The sequence below is a fragment of the Pteronotus mesoamericanus genome, unplaced genomic scaffold, assembly GCF_021234165.1.
Source record: "Pteronotus mesoamericanus isolate MK-2021 breed Mesoamerican mustached bat unplaced genomic scaffold, CSHL_Meso_final scaffold_36, whole genome shotgun sequence".
Taxonomy (NCBI): Eukaryota; Metazoa; Chordata; class Mammalia; order Chiroptera; family Mormoopidae; genus Pteronotus; species Pteronotus mesoamericanus.
In genome coordinates this window covers 5,345,299-5,357,396 of record NW_026555313.1, presented here as the reverse complement: position 1 = coordinate 5,357,396, position 12,098 = coordinate 5,345,299, and the positions used below count along the sequence as shown (strand labels likewise).

The 12,098-nt window shown below is 38.3% G+C and overlaps 1 protein-coding gene across 1 annotated transcript in view; it reads right to left on the bottom strand.

Annotated features, from left to right (window-relative positions):
• The window catches only part of CNTN5 (contactin 5), a 480,323-nt gene that overhangs the window by 158,065 nt on the left and 310,160 nt on the right, over nt 1–12,098 (bottom strand). The window lies entirely within an intron of this gene.

Below are 12,098 nucleotides of genomic sequence, written 5' to 3'. Positions count from 1 at the left end.
TCATGTATGTATATCATTTTGTAGTACAGGATTAATGAAATCAGAAATGCCACTTTTGATTTAGTAGGACTAAAGAAATAGACTTGAATCACCAAGTAGCTACTAACAGTCACTTAGTGGTAAATTAGAACAAAAATTTGAGGGTCAGTGATTCCTATAGTAACAAGTCAAGGAGACATTGACACTTTTATGAGGCAGTATAATGTAGTAATATAGACTTGAAGGCTCAGGTGTTAGATAAATCTGGGTTCAAATCCTTTCCTAGTTACTTTCTAGCCTGTGATGCAGACAAGTTCCTTAACTTCTCCTAGCCTCTGTTTGGTGGATAGGATAGATCACCTATTTCAAAGGATTGCTGTAAGGATTGAGAGGGAATGAAAAGTGATTAGCGCCGTGTCTAACACCCAATACACATTGAATAAATGTTGGCTAGCATTCGTAAAGAAATGGTAGTCTTAAAATTACATGGGACTTTATACATTCACCCTCATGCTCACAGAAAGAGTTACTTTTATTGCTTATGTGACAGAGGATCATTGAATTTCAATGTTTAAACACTAAGGGACAGGAAACTTACTATTTTGAATGTGACCTACTTAGTTGTTGAATAGCTTTATTGGTATTTTTCTTAATGAAGTCTGAAGATGGACTTCCTGTTAAAGACATTTTCATATATCTATGTCTTTCAAGTTCACAAAACACTTTTGATGCATTATCTCATCTCATGAAACAACCTTATGAGGGAGATGTGGTCCATTCATTTACTCACTCATTCATTCATTCATTCATTCAGTATTTATTGAACACCTCATAGGCAACAGGCACTGATGTAGGTGATGGGTGTTATGGCTTCATACCAGATGAGGAGCCACGTCGTAAGAGGCTTATACTTACACACTTTAATACAGTGGAGAGAGAATTGGCATCAGTATCTTTAAGTTTGTATTTTAGTGTTTTTCCACCATTATTTTTATAACATGATTTTTTAAATTATTTGTTTCTGATAGATGAAAGAGTGCATCTCATATGTCTCCCACATTGTTTGTCTCTTTTTTTAAATAATAAACTTTTAAGTTCACAGAGAAAGTGAGTGGAAAGTTTAGAGACTTCCCAACCCCCCTTTCTCTAAACACACACCACCACCCTCCTCTATCAACATCCCTCACCAGAGTGACACATTTTTTACAATTGATGAACCTACCGTGAAACATCATGGCCGCCCAAAGACCATTACATTAGGATTCATGCTGGGTTGTATATTATGAGTTTGGACAAATGTATAATCACATGTACCCATCGTTGTAGTATTGTACATTTCACTGCTGTAAAAATTCCCTGGTTTCACTTATTCATCCGTCTCTCTTCCCTAACTTCTAACAACCATTCATTTTTTAACTATCTCTATAGTTTTGCCTTTTGCAGATGCCATGTAGTTGGAATCATACAGTATATAGCCTTTTCATTTGGTTCTCATTGCTTCTTTAAATTTTTTGTATTCTTTCTGCTACCAGCATAGTCCTGACCCTATCTCCTCACGCTTTACGCCACATACCATTCGTCTTCCTATATTCTGCTTTTATTAGGCTACTTCTTGGCTGAAACCCATCGGCTAGAAACTCAGATTGTCTATGAATTGCTTTAAAATTATCAAATAAAATTGTGCATTTATATAATATTTTGTGGTTTCATGACAATTTTATATATGGTATCTCACTTGACTATTCAAAATGTGGTTGATAAAGACAGTCAGATTCTTTTACAAAATACTTGGAAAAAAATAAGCAACATGTACAGGTAAGCAACTAGAGAATTCGAAGCTGACCAGAATCTTCTGGCTAAATTCTGTGCTCTTACCACTATTACCTGGTAGTTTTCTGATGCATTTCTACAAAAATCATATTAGTTATTGATTAATGTTACCCACTTATTTTTATTTTATCAATAGTAGTATCATTTTCTTCCTCTATTTTCTATGATTAAAAAAAAAGCAACTATAGTGCTAGTGCCATAATTATAATATCATAAGCTACAAACAGGAATAGGGAAATTGATATTTTGACATTTATTTTGGGACCTGTCTCTGATTTGTCATTTGTACTGTGCTCTCCATGTTTTCTCTACTTCATCTAGTTATAAGTAAAATAGGGATTTTTAAATTTAATTTGACATTTATTCACGAGTCCAGAGTGATATGAGATGGGTATACAGAATAAAGAAGATATAGATACTACTTTTAATAATATTACATTTAAGGTTAGAACAAAAATACAGTAAATAACAATCTAAAGCATAAAAAAAGATTTAAAGAGTCAAAGATCTGACAGAATCACATTAAAATAAACATTATTAATTTTATACTTTCTTTTATTCTTATATTCATCCTGTTATTAGAAATAAATTCTTAGCTTTGACTATGTATGTCATCAATACTAAGTATTGAACAGAGAGAACCATGGAAACAACCTCTCAAACTCATGATTTACAATTCAATAAGGATCTATAAACATTCACAGCAATGAGCACAGCAATATGCTGAGATGGGTTTAAAGAAGTGGGCTAGCTCTAGCCCTAGATGATGTTCCAAACTTAGCCTTGTGGTTAGGAGTGTGGACTTGAGTCAGGGACCACTTTGAATGTGGGTGACTTATGCAATTTCTTCTAAGCCTCAGTTGTTTCATCTTTAAAATAAGAATAATAATAACAACTCTGAATTTATTTAGGGGAATAAATGACATAAAGCATATGGAATGCTTTTTGTAGGCTCTGGTACATAATAATAAATAATTATTATGACTGTTTTCACTTGGATAAGTCCTTTGGAATAATGGAAGTACCTAGGAAAGTGAACTATTTCAAGCAGAGAAGTCTAAATTAAAGAAAATGAAGTAGTCAGCGAGCTGGAAGGAGATACTTTGGTAAGTAAATTAACTTGGGTAAAGAAACAATGACAAGAGAAATAAAACACGTGAACGAATAGGCAGTAGGCCAGGAGATTGATTTCAGGACCTGTGGTGTTTAAAGTAAATCCTAAAGCAGTAATGCAGGAAATTGTGTATTGTATTTGTTGATTTCAGGGAAAAGGTTGTTTAATAAGTATTAGTATCAATGATGTCCAGGGGAATTCTTTATCTAAGAAATATTTTCATATCTATGCATTTATCTATGCTGATTATGATCATCTATATCTGCACATATATTGCTTTGTTATATAAAACATTCATTTGAATTACTAACATTGCAATGAGTGCAATGAGAGTGCTCTGTATTGTGTACACAAGACAATAACAATTTTAAATATATAAACAATATGAACAATTATAAATGTAATAAATGATAATCTTTATAATGAGACTTGGTTTGTATCTCAATTCCTTTTACAAGCTACACAGGGTGGGGCAAAAGTAGGTTTGCAGTTGTTCACATAGAAAATAAAAAAAGTAGATAATGATACAAGAATAAACTGTGTTTTGTGTACTCACAACTGTAAACCTCCTTTATCTCCATTACGTATATAACTAAATCTTAATTTAAGATTCTGCAAATTACTTGTAACAAAGGATGTGTCTAATTAAAGTCTAAGCTAGAAATCTATTTTTGGCTCTGTTTTCAACTTGTCAAAGTAATAAAATATAGAACAGAATTTTTAGAAGATAAGTTTTGCCAAATGCTCTACAAATAATGTTTTTACACTTAGTACACTCTAGCACATTTCTAAGGCTGTAGGAGACATGAAGGCAATAATGAACTAGTCTCTTATTTACACTTCCCTGACTGCTTTGAGTAAGAATAACACTTCATTTAGCATTCTAGAAAAGAATTGAATTATCAAGGACTATGACTTGCAAAGCAGGGTAAGTACCATCTCTCTTGCTTTTCTGATAGATAGTGAAATAGTACTTAGCAACTGGAGAAAAAAAAGGCAGTTACCAAGAAACATGCATTATATTAAAACATCTTATTACTATTCATATTAAAGGTGAAAAGGCAGTTGTTCTATTAGCAAACAATAAATGGAATAGTATGTTTGAACCCTTCAGTTCTTTCATTTTTTTTTTTTGCTACATTTCTAATGTTCATGATTGCGTTTGTGATTGTCTTTAAGGGAATAATGATAAGCCTAAGTCAGTCAGTCACCTTTCTCTCCCTGTCTCTCCCTCTCCCTCTGAAACTACATTTCTACTGGAAGCTTAAACAATAATCTTTCTTTACCTCTTAAGAATATGCATGTTGTGATACAGTGAGTGCATTGCAGAGTACTTAAGAATGCTGCCTAAAGTAATAGTGCCCCATGGAAACTGCCTATCACTTCAGATTATGTCTGTCTGAGAGGGTTTTTTAAACCCAAGAAGTGCTGTGAATATTCAGCAAGTTCATGGAATAAGTAATAACTGGTATGTGCTCTACTGTCAACCCATTATCTTTAGAAAGGAAACCTAATGACTTTTGCCACTCAGGTTTCTCCTGCAAAAACAACAAAATTTAAAAAAGGGGAAAAAATAGCTACATGGCTGAAGTGTAAAACAGCATAGTCATTATGGACAGTCTTCAACCTGGGTGATTTGGCAGTAATATAGAGCTTTTAGTGAAGGGAAATATTTTAGATAAAAAGTAAAAAACTCAGTTATATTATACCAGAAAGTTTCATAAAGGACATGTACATTTAAAATTATGACATGAATGTCTGTGCAATCACTATACCAGACCGGAGCTAGAATATTGCCAGGGCTTCTGAATCTCCGCTGCATGGCCTACCATGATCAAAACACTGCTCACTGTTCTCACTTTGGTTGTGATCATCCCCTGCCTCTTCTTTTCGTTTAACCTCTTCATACGCATTTCTCAACAATATGGTTTAGTTTCACCTGTTTTTAAACTTTATAGAATCACACTATGTACTTTTATGTGTCTTGCTCTTTTCATTCAACATTATGTTTATGCGATTCCTCTTTTCAGAATGTAGCTATAGTTCATTAATCTACACTGTTGAGTAGCATTCCGTTATCTGACTATACGATAATTTATCATTTCATTACTGATGGACAACTGGGTTATTTTCAGTTTTTGCTATTACAAACAATGTTGCTATGAAAACTACTGTATATATCTCCAGATGCACATGTATAATAGATTTGCTAGGTATTTACATAGGAGTAAAATAACAAAATTGGTAGTTATTCACATGTTTGCTACACAATGTCAAATTGTCCACAGAATGGTTGTGAAAATATACGCTCTCTCTAGCAGATATTAGAGTTCCTTTTGCTCCATTATTATTTGGTATTGTCAGATCATAAAATACTTTTCCCAATTTGGAGGATGTATAGGATATCATACTATGGTTATTTTTATTATTTTTTAAATTTGCATTTTCCTGAAATTAATTCAGGTGGGCATTTTTGTCCATTGGAATTTCTCTTTTGTTAAAAACCTCTGCAAGACTTTGGCTAGTTTTTCTATTCCGTTTTTATATTTTGTTGTTTTGGTTTGTTCATTCGATTATAAATCTGGATTTTATGTGTGATTGAAATATCTTGTCCCACTCCAAGGTTTGTCTTAGGACTCCTTTTTTTAAAAATTATTTTTTAATTTTTTTATTGTTCAAATATATTTGTCTCCATTTTCCTGCCACCACTTTTCCTTGTCCCACCCACTCCCACCTCCCACCCTCAATCTTTCCCCACTTTGGCTTTGACCATGGGGCCTTTATACAGGTTCCTTGATTTGACCCTTCCCCTTCTTTTCCCCATTACCCACCTCCCTCCTCCCCTCTCATTACTGTCGGTTTGTTTTCTCTTTCAATGTTGCTGGTTATATTCATCTTGCTTGTTTGTTTTGTTAATTAGGCTCCACTTATAGGTGAGATCATATGGTATTTGTCTTAGCACTCTCTTTAAAGTATGTTTTCAGGAATAAAATGACATAATTTTAATGCAGATTAAAAAAACTGTTCTTCAATGGTTGCTTCTTTCAACCTTCTTGCTTTTCAAATTTTTTTAAAGAAATCTTTCTCAATTTAAGATATTGTCCTATATTTTTTCTAAAATTTTATAGTTTTGACTGTCACATTCAGGGCTTTAATCAATTTGAATATATTTTTCAGTATGGTTTAAAGTAGAGGCAACATTTTTTTTTTTACATGGCTTTTCAATTTTCCACTGATGTACAATGTCAACTCTGCCTTAAGTATCCACGAACACATGGACCTGTCTTTGGTCTGTCTATTATGTTCAATTTGTCTTTAAAACGATTTGTGCCAGGATTTCATATCTAAATTCTGTAACTTGTAAAAGGTTGACACAAATGGAGCCATTTTAAAATATAGCCATTCCAGAGGAACTGCTTTCATGTCTTGCTACTTGGACCTTTGGAATATTGGAATTGTACAAAATAACCTTTCAGCTGGGTCAAACCAACACTATCTCCGAACAACTGTTTGTAAAACTAACAGAAAAGTAGACCTCCTGACTACAGGAACTATTCACTGTGGACATTCCCTCTGAAGACAGAAATAGTAATCAGCCCTATATAGCTAAAGGGTAATTCAGTTTGTTAATGTCAATAGAAATTGCCTTCCTCTATTCACATATTCATTTCTCTTTTATTTTTTTATAAAAACCCCTTGCCTTCACCCTTTACCAAGACAAAATTTGGGTATCTATCTGAGTCTGTGCCCCAAATTGCAATTCTGTGATGTGAAATAAATGCTTGTTGCCTCTCACTTTGGCTTTTTATTTTTAGATTAAAAAAGATTAAGGGTGAAAGATGGCGGAGGAGTGAAAGGGAGTCACGCTGACCTCCTCCCAAAACCAAACTGGAATTACAACTAAATAATGGAGTAATCACCTGGAAAGCAGTGGAGCGATAGTGGGAGAGGAGCCTTGGTGCCGCGGACAGTTGGATTCTACTCTCACACATCCCAACGGGTGAGAATTGCGGTGGAGGCTCGAGAGGGTGGGCTGGGTGCACATGGGCACTGGCACCAGAGGGACATTGAAACGGCCAGTTAGCGTCCCCCCGAGAAGAACGGGCTCTGAATCATAAACAGGAACCCCTAAACTACAGCAGCTAAAGCCGAGAAAATACAGAAAACACAACCCCAAAAAGCTTAGGGGTGCTCTCTGCCAGAGACAGGTGGCTGGGGATGCAAAAAGACATTTAAAGGGCCAACGCAAAAGTTGCAGCGGCAGCCACCCTCCTTGATCGCTGGGTAGAGGCGGCAGCAGGGTGGGCTGGTGCCTGGGAAAAGACTGGTGAGGAAAACTTTGTGAAGTGAACTGACACGGCAGCGGCCGGTGGAGCCCCGGTGATGACGCACCTCCCACTCTGCAGCTACCATCTCGCTCAGGCATAAGGGAATCAATTAACCTGCCTTTTGTGTGCTCCGCACACAGCTTGTACTGCGTGTGAGCTACAGGGCTGAGTGCAGACTGGCTGGGAGAGCCTTGAAGAGAGACTGGAGACAGAGGCGTTGGGGAAAGAACAGGAGGAGAAACCAGGGAGTCCCGACTCCCTCCCCGTTCTGTAGTCTCCATTGAGAGCTGGAAAGGCGCGACCCCAAAGATGCAGAAGTGGGGCGCGCATGAACCAGACTGCCTGCTATTGAAACGCAGTCTGCACAGGGGTTGGATCCTTGGCCGAAGGGGTCACAGAACTGCCCAGAGGCCCCTGAGGGGAGACTAGAAACGGAGGCATTGGGGAAAGAACGGGAGGAGGAACTGGGGAGTTCCGACTCCTTCTCCCTGCCTTAGTCTCCATTGCGCGGGAAGAGGCCACACCCCCAAAGAGCCAAAAGCCGAAAAGCACACATAGACACCCCCAAAACACCCAGAGCAGGCGCGCACACTTGCGTCGAGTGACCGGCGAGGTTTGGCGAGCGTGTGTGTGACCCACGCGGGCTGGTGAACGCTTGCACCTGCCAGCAAGGCCTCACACAGACTGGCACCCAACGGCCTGCGAGGGAGTGCACAGAGGGGCAAGGGCAGGGGTAAATTGACCTACCCGCTGCGATTGCGGAGCGGCCCACAAAATAAGTAGAGCTGCCCAGAGTCCCTGGAGGAGAGACCAGAAACAGGATTAACTGGAGAGTTCTATAGCTGATTTCCTCCCATTTCCGTAGTCCCCATTTGGCGAGGGCAAGCAACGCACCCAAAGAGCCAAAAGCGGGGAAAACACACAATAGAAGACCCTAAACTGACCAGTGCCACGAAGCTCGCGTGCCAGGGAGGCCAGATGAGTATGCAAGGTCGTGAATAAGACCCCTGGTCTGGGGCAAGCACATGTGAGCCCAGGCAGGTGGGGGACCCTGCCGCGCTGGGAACGCGCTCAAGGAGCCCGCGTGAGAGTGCAGAGAGATCCCAAAAAATAGCCCAGCCCTGACCGAAGGGGTCACAGAGCTGCTCCAAGCAGGAGTCAGACACAGGCATTAGACTCCTGAAAGGCTCAAACAAACAACCCAAGGCCCTCTAGGGTCAACAACTGACATCATCAGAGGCAAGCCCAGAAAGCAAAGTAAAGGACAAAAATACTTAACAGACTCTAACAAAAATGGGAAGAAAAAGAAGTTCCCCCCAAATGAGTGGAAAAGGGGACTCCCCACAGAGAGAGCTCAATGAAATAGAGGCAAGGGAACTATCAGATATGGAATTCAAAACAATGGTTCTAAGGAAGCTCAATGAGCTCAGCCAGCTCAAAGAGAACTATGAGAAACTGCAGAGAAACTATCAGGATCTTAGAGCAAACTATATCACCCTGGAAAAGGACATAGAAACTATCAAGAAGACACAAGAGGATATGAAGATAACCATTTCTGAATTGAAGAAGACAGTAGAAGGAATCCAAAGCAGGCTGGATGAAGCCGAGGATCGAATCAGTGAGATGGAGGACAAGGTAGAAAAAAGCTCCCAGAAAGAACAAGAAATGGAAAAACGACTCAAAAAGAATGAAGAAGCATTTAGGGAAATGCAGGACAACCTGAAACGCAATAATATCCGTATAATAGGGATACCAGAAGGAGAAGAAGAGGAGCAAGGAATAGAGAACCTCCTCGAAAAAGTAATGATGGAAAATTTCCCTAATTTGAGGAGAGAAAGGCTCTCATGGATCCAGGAGGCACAGAGGACCCCACTCAAGAAGGACCCAAGGAGGTCCACTCCAAGACACATCATCATTAAAATGGCAAATGTCAAAGACAAAGAGAGAATCCTCAAGACAGCAAGGGAGAAGGAGAAAGTAACATACAAGGGGGCCCCGGTACGTCTACGAGCTGACTTCTCAACAGAAACACTCCAAGCCAGAAGGGAATGGCAACAAATATTCCAAGCCATGAAAAGCAAGGGCCTACAGCCAAGGCTGCTCTACCCAGCTAGGCTCTCCATTAAAATAGAAGGAGAAATACGGAGTTTCCCAGACAAAAGAAAGCTAAAAGAATACATCTCTACCAAACCAGCACTCCAAGATATGCTAAGGGGACTGGTTTAAGCAGATGAAGGAAAAGAATGAGACAGAGAGGAACACAAGTACAAAGAGAACAGATGAGTAAGTTACTATCAGTAATATCTCTCAATGTGAATGGACTAAATGCCCCAATCAAAAGACACAGGGTAGCTGAATGGATAAGAAAACATGACCCACACATGTGCTGCCTACAAGAGACCCACCTCAGAGCAAAAGACCTACACAGATTGAAAGTAAAGGGATGGAAAATAATATTCCGAGCAAATGGTCATGAGAAAAAGGCTGGCGTTGCCATACTTGTATCAACAAAGTAGATTTCAAAGCAAAGGCCATAAAGAGAGACCCAGAGGGGCACTTTATCATACTTAAAGGAAGAATCTATCAAGAAGACATCAACATTGTAAACTTATATGCTCCCAATATAGGAGCCCCCAAGTTTATAAGGAAATTGTTGGATGACTTCAAAAAAGATATAGACAGCAACACACTGATAGTAGGGGATTTCAACACCCCACTGTCAAAAATGGACAGATCTTCCAAACAAAACATTAATAAACATATCGTGGCGCTGAATGACACACTGAATCAAAGAGACTTCACTGACATATATAGAACCTTACATCCCAAAGAAGAAAAATACACATTCTTTTCAAATGTTCATGGCAGTTTTCAAAGATAGACCACATGATAGGACACAAAGCAAGCCTGAGCAAATTCAGGAAAATTGAAATCATACCAAACTTTTTCTCAGATCACAAGGCCTTGAAACTCGAAATCAAACTCAAAGAGAAACTTCAAAAACTTGCAAACTCATGGAGATTGAACAGTACACTATTAAACAATGACTGGGTCAATAAGGAGATAAGAGAAGAAATCAAAAAATTTCTGGAAATAAATGAAAATGAACAGACAACTGTCCAAAACCTATGGGACACAGCAAAGGCGGTCCTGAGAGGGAAGTTCATAGCAATACAGACTTACCTTAAAAAGATAGAAACATTTCAAATAAAAGACCTAACACTACAACTTGAAGAACTGGAGAAACAACAACAAATAAATCCCAGAGCAAGTAGAAGGAAGGAAAGAGTCAAGATTAGAGCAGAGCTGAATGACATAGAGACAAGAAGAACAATTCAGAGGATCAACCAATCCAGAAGCTGGTTCTTTGAAAAGATTAATAAAATTGACAAGCCTTTAAGAAGACTCATCAAGAAAAAAAGGGAGAGGACCCAAATAAATAATATCAGAAATGAAAGAGGAGAAATAACAACTGATACCACAGAAATACAAATGATCATCAGAAACTATTATGAACAATCATATGCCAAGAAATTTGAAACTCTTGATGAAATGGACAAATGTTTAGAAAAGTATAATCTTCCAACACTGAAGGAGGAAGAAACAGAAAGCTTGAACAGACCGATAACAGCTGGGGAAATTGAAGCAGTCATCAAGAAACTCCCAGCACACAAAAGCCCAGGGCCAGACGGTTTCCCAGGAGAATTTTACAAAACATTTAAGGAAGAGCTACCCCTGTCCTTCTCAGACTATTCCAAAAAATTCAAGAGGAGGGAAGACTCCCAGACTCCTTCTATGAGGCCAGCATCACCCTGATCCCAAAACCAGATAAAGACCCTACAAAGAAAGAAAACTACAGGCCAATTTTGCTGATGAACATAGATGCTAAAATCCTCAACAAAATATTGGCAAACCACATCCAGCAATACATTAAAAAGATTATCCACCACGATAAAGTGGGATTCATCCCAGGGATGCAGGGATGGTTCAATATACGCAAATCAGTAAATGTGATACATCACATTAATAAAAGAAAAGACAAAAACCACATGATCATATCGATAGATGCAGAAAAAGCATTTGACAAGGTACAGCACCCATTTATGATCAAAACACTCAGCAAAATGGGAATAAATGGGGCATTCCTCAACGTCATAAAGGCCATATATGAAAAACCTACAGCCAATATCATACTCAACGGGCAAAAACTGAAAGCTTTCCCACTAAGATCGGGAACATGACAAGGATGTCTGCTCTCACTGCTTCTTTTCAACATCGTATTAGAAGTCCTAGCCACAGCGGTCAGACAAGAGAAAGAGATAAAAGGCATCCAAATAGGAAAGGAGGAAGTAAAACTATCACTGTTTGCAGATGACATGATAGTGTACATAGAGAACCCTGTAGACTCTACCAAAAAACTCCTCAACCTAATAAGTGAATTTGGCAAAACAGCAGGATATAAAGTCAACATTCAGAAATCAAAGGCGTTTTTGTAAACCAGCAATGCAATAGAAGAAGAAGAAATCAGAAAAAATGTACCATTCGATATAGCACGAAAAAAGATAAAGTACCTAGGGATAAATTTAACCAAAGACACAAAAGACCTGTATGCAGAAAACTATACAACATTGAAAAAAGAAATTAAGGAAGACACAAATAAATGGAAGCATATACCGTGCTCATGGATTGGAAGAATTAATATTCTCAAAATGTCCATACTACCCAAAGCAATTTATAGATTCAACGCAATCCCTATTAAGATACCAATGACATATTTCACAGAAATAGAACAGACATTTCAAAAATTTATATGGAACCATAAACGACCTCAAATAGCCGCAGCAATT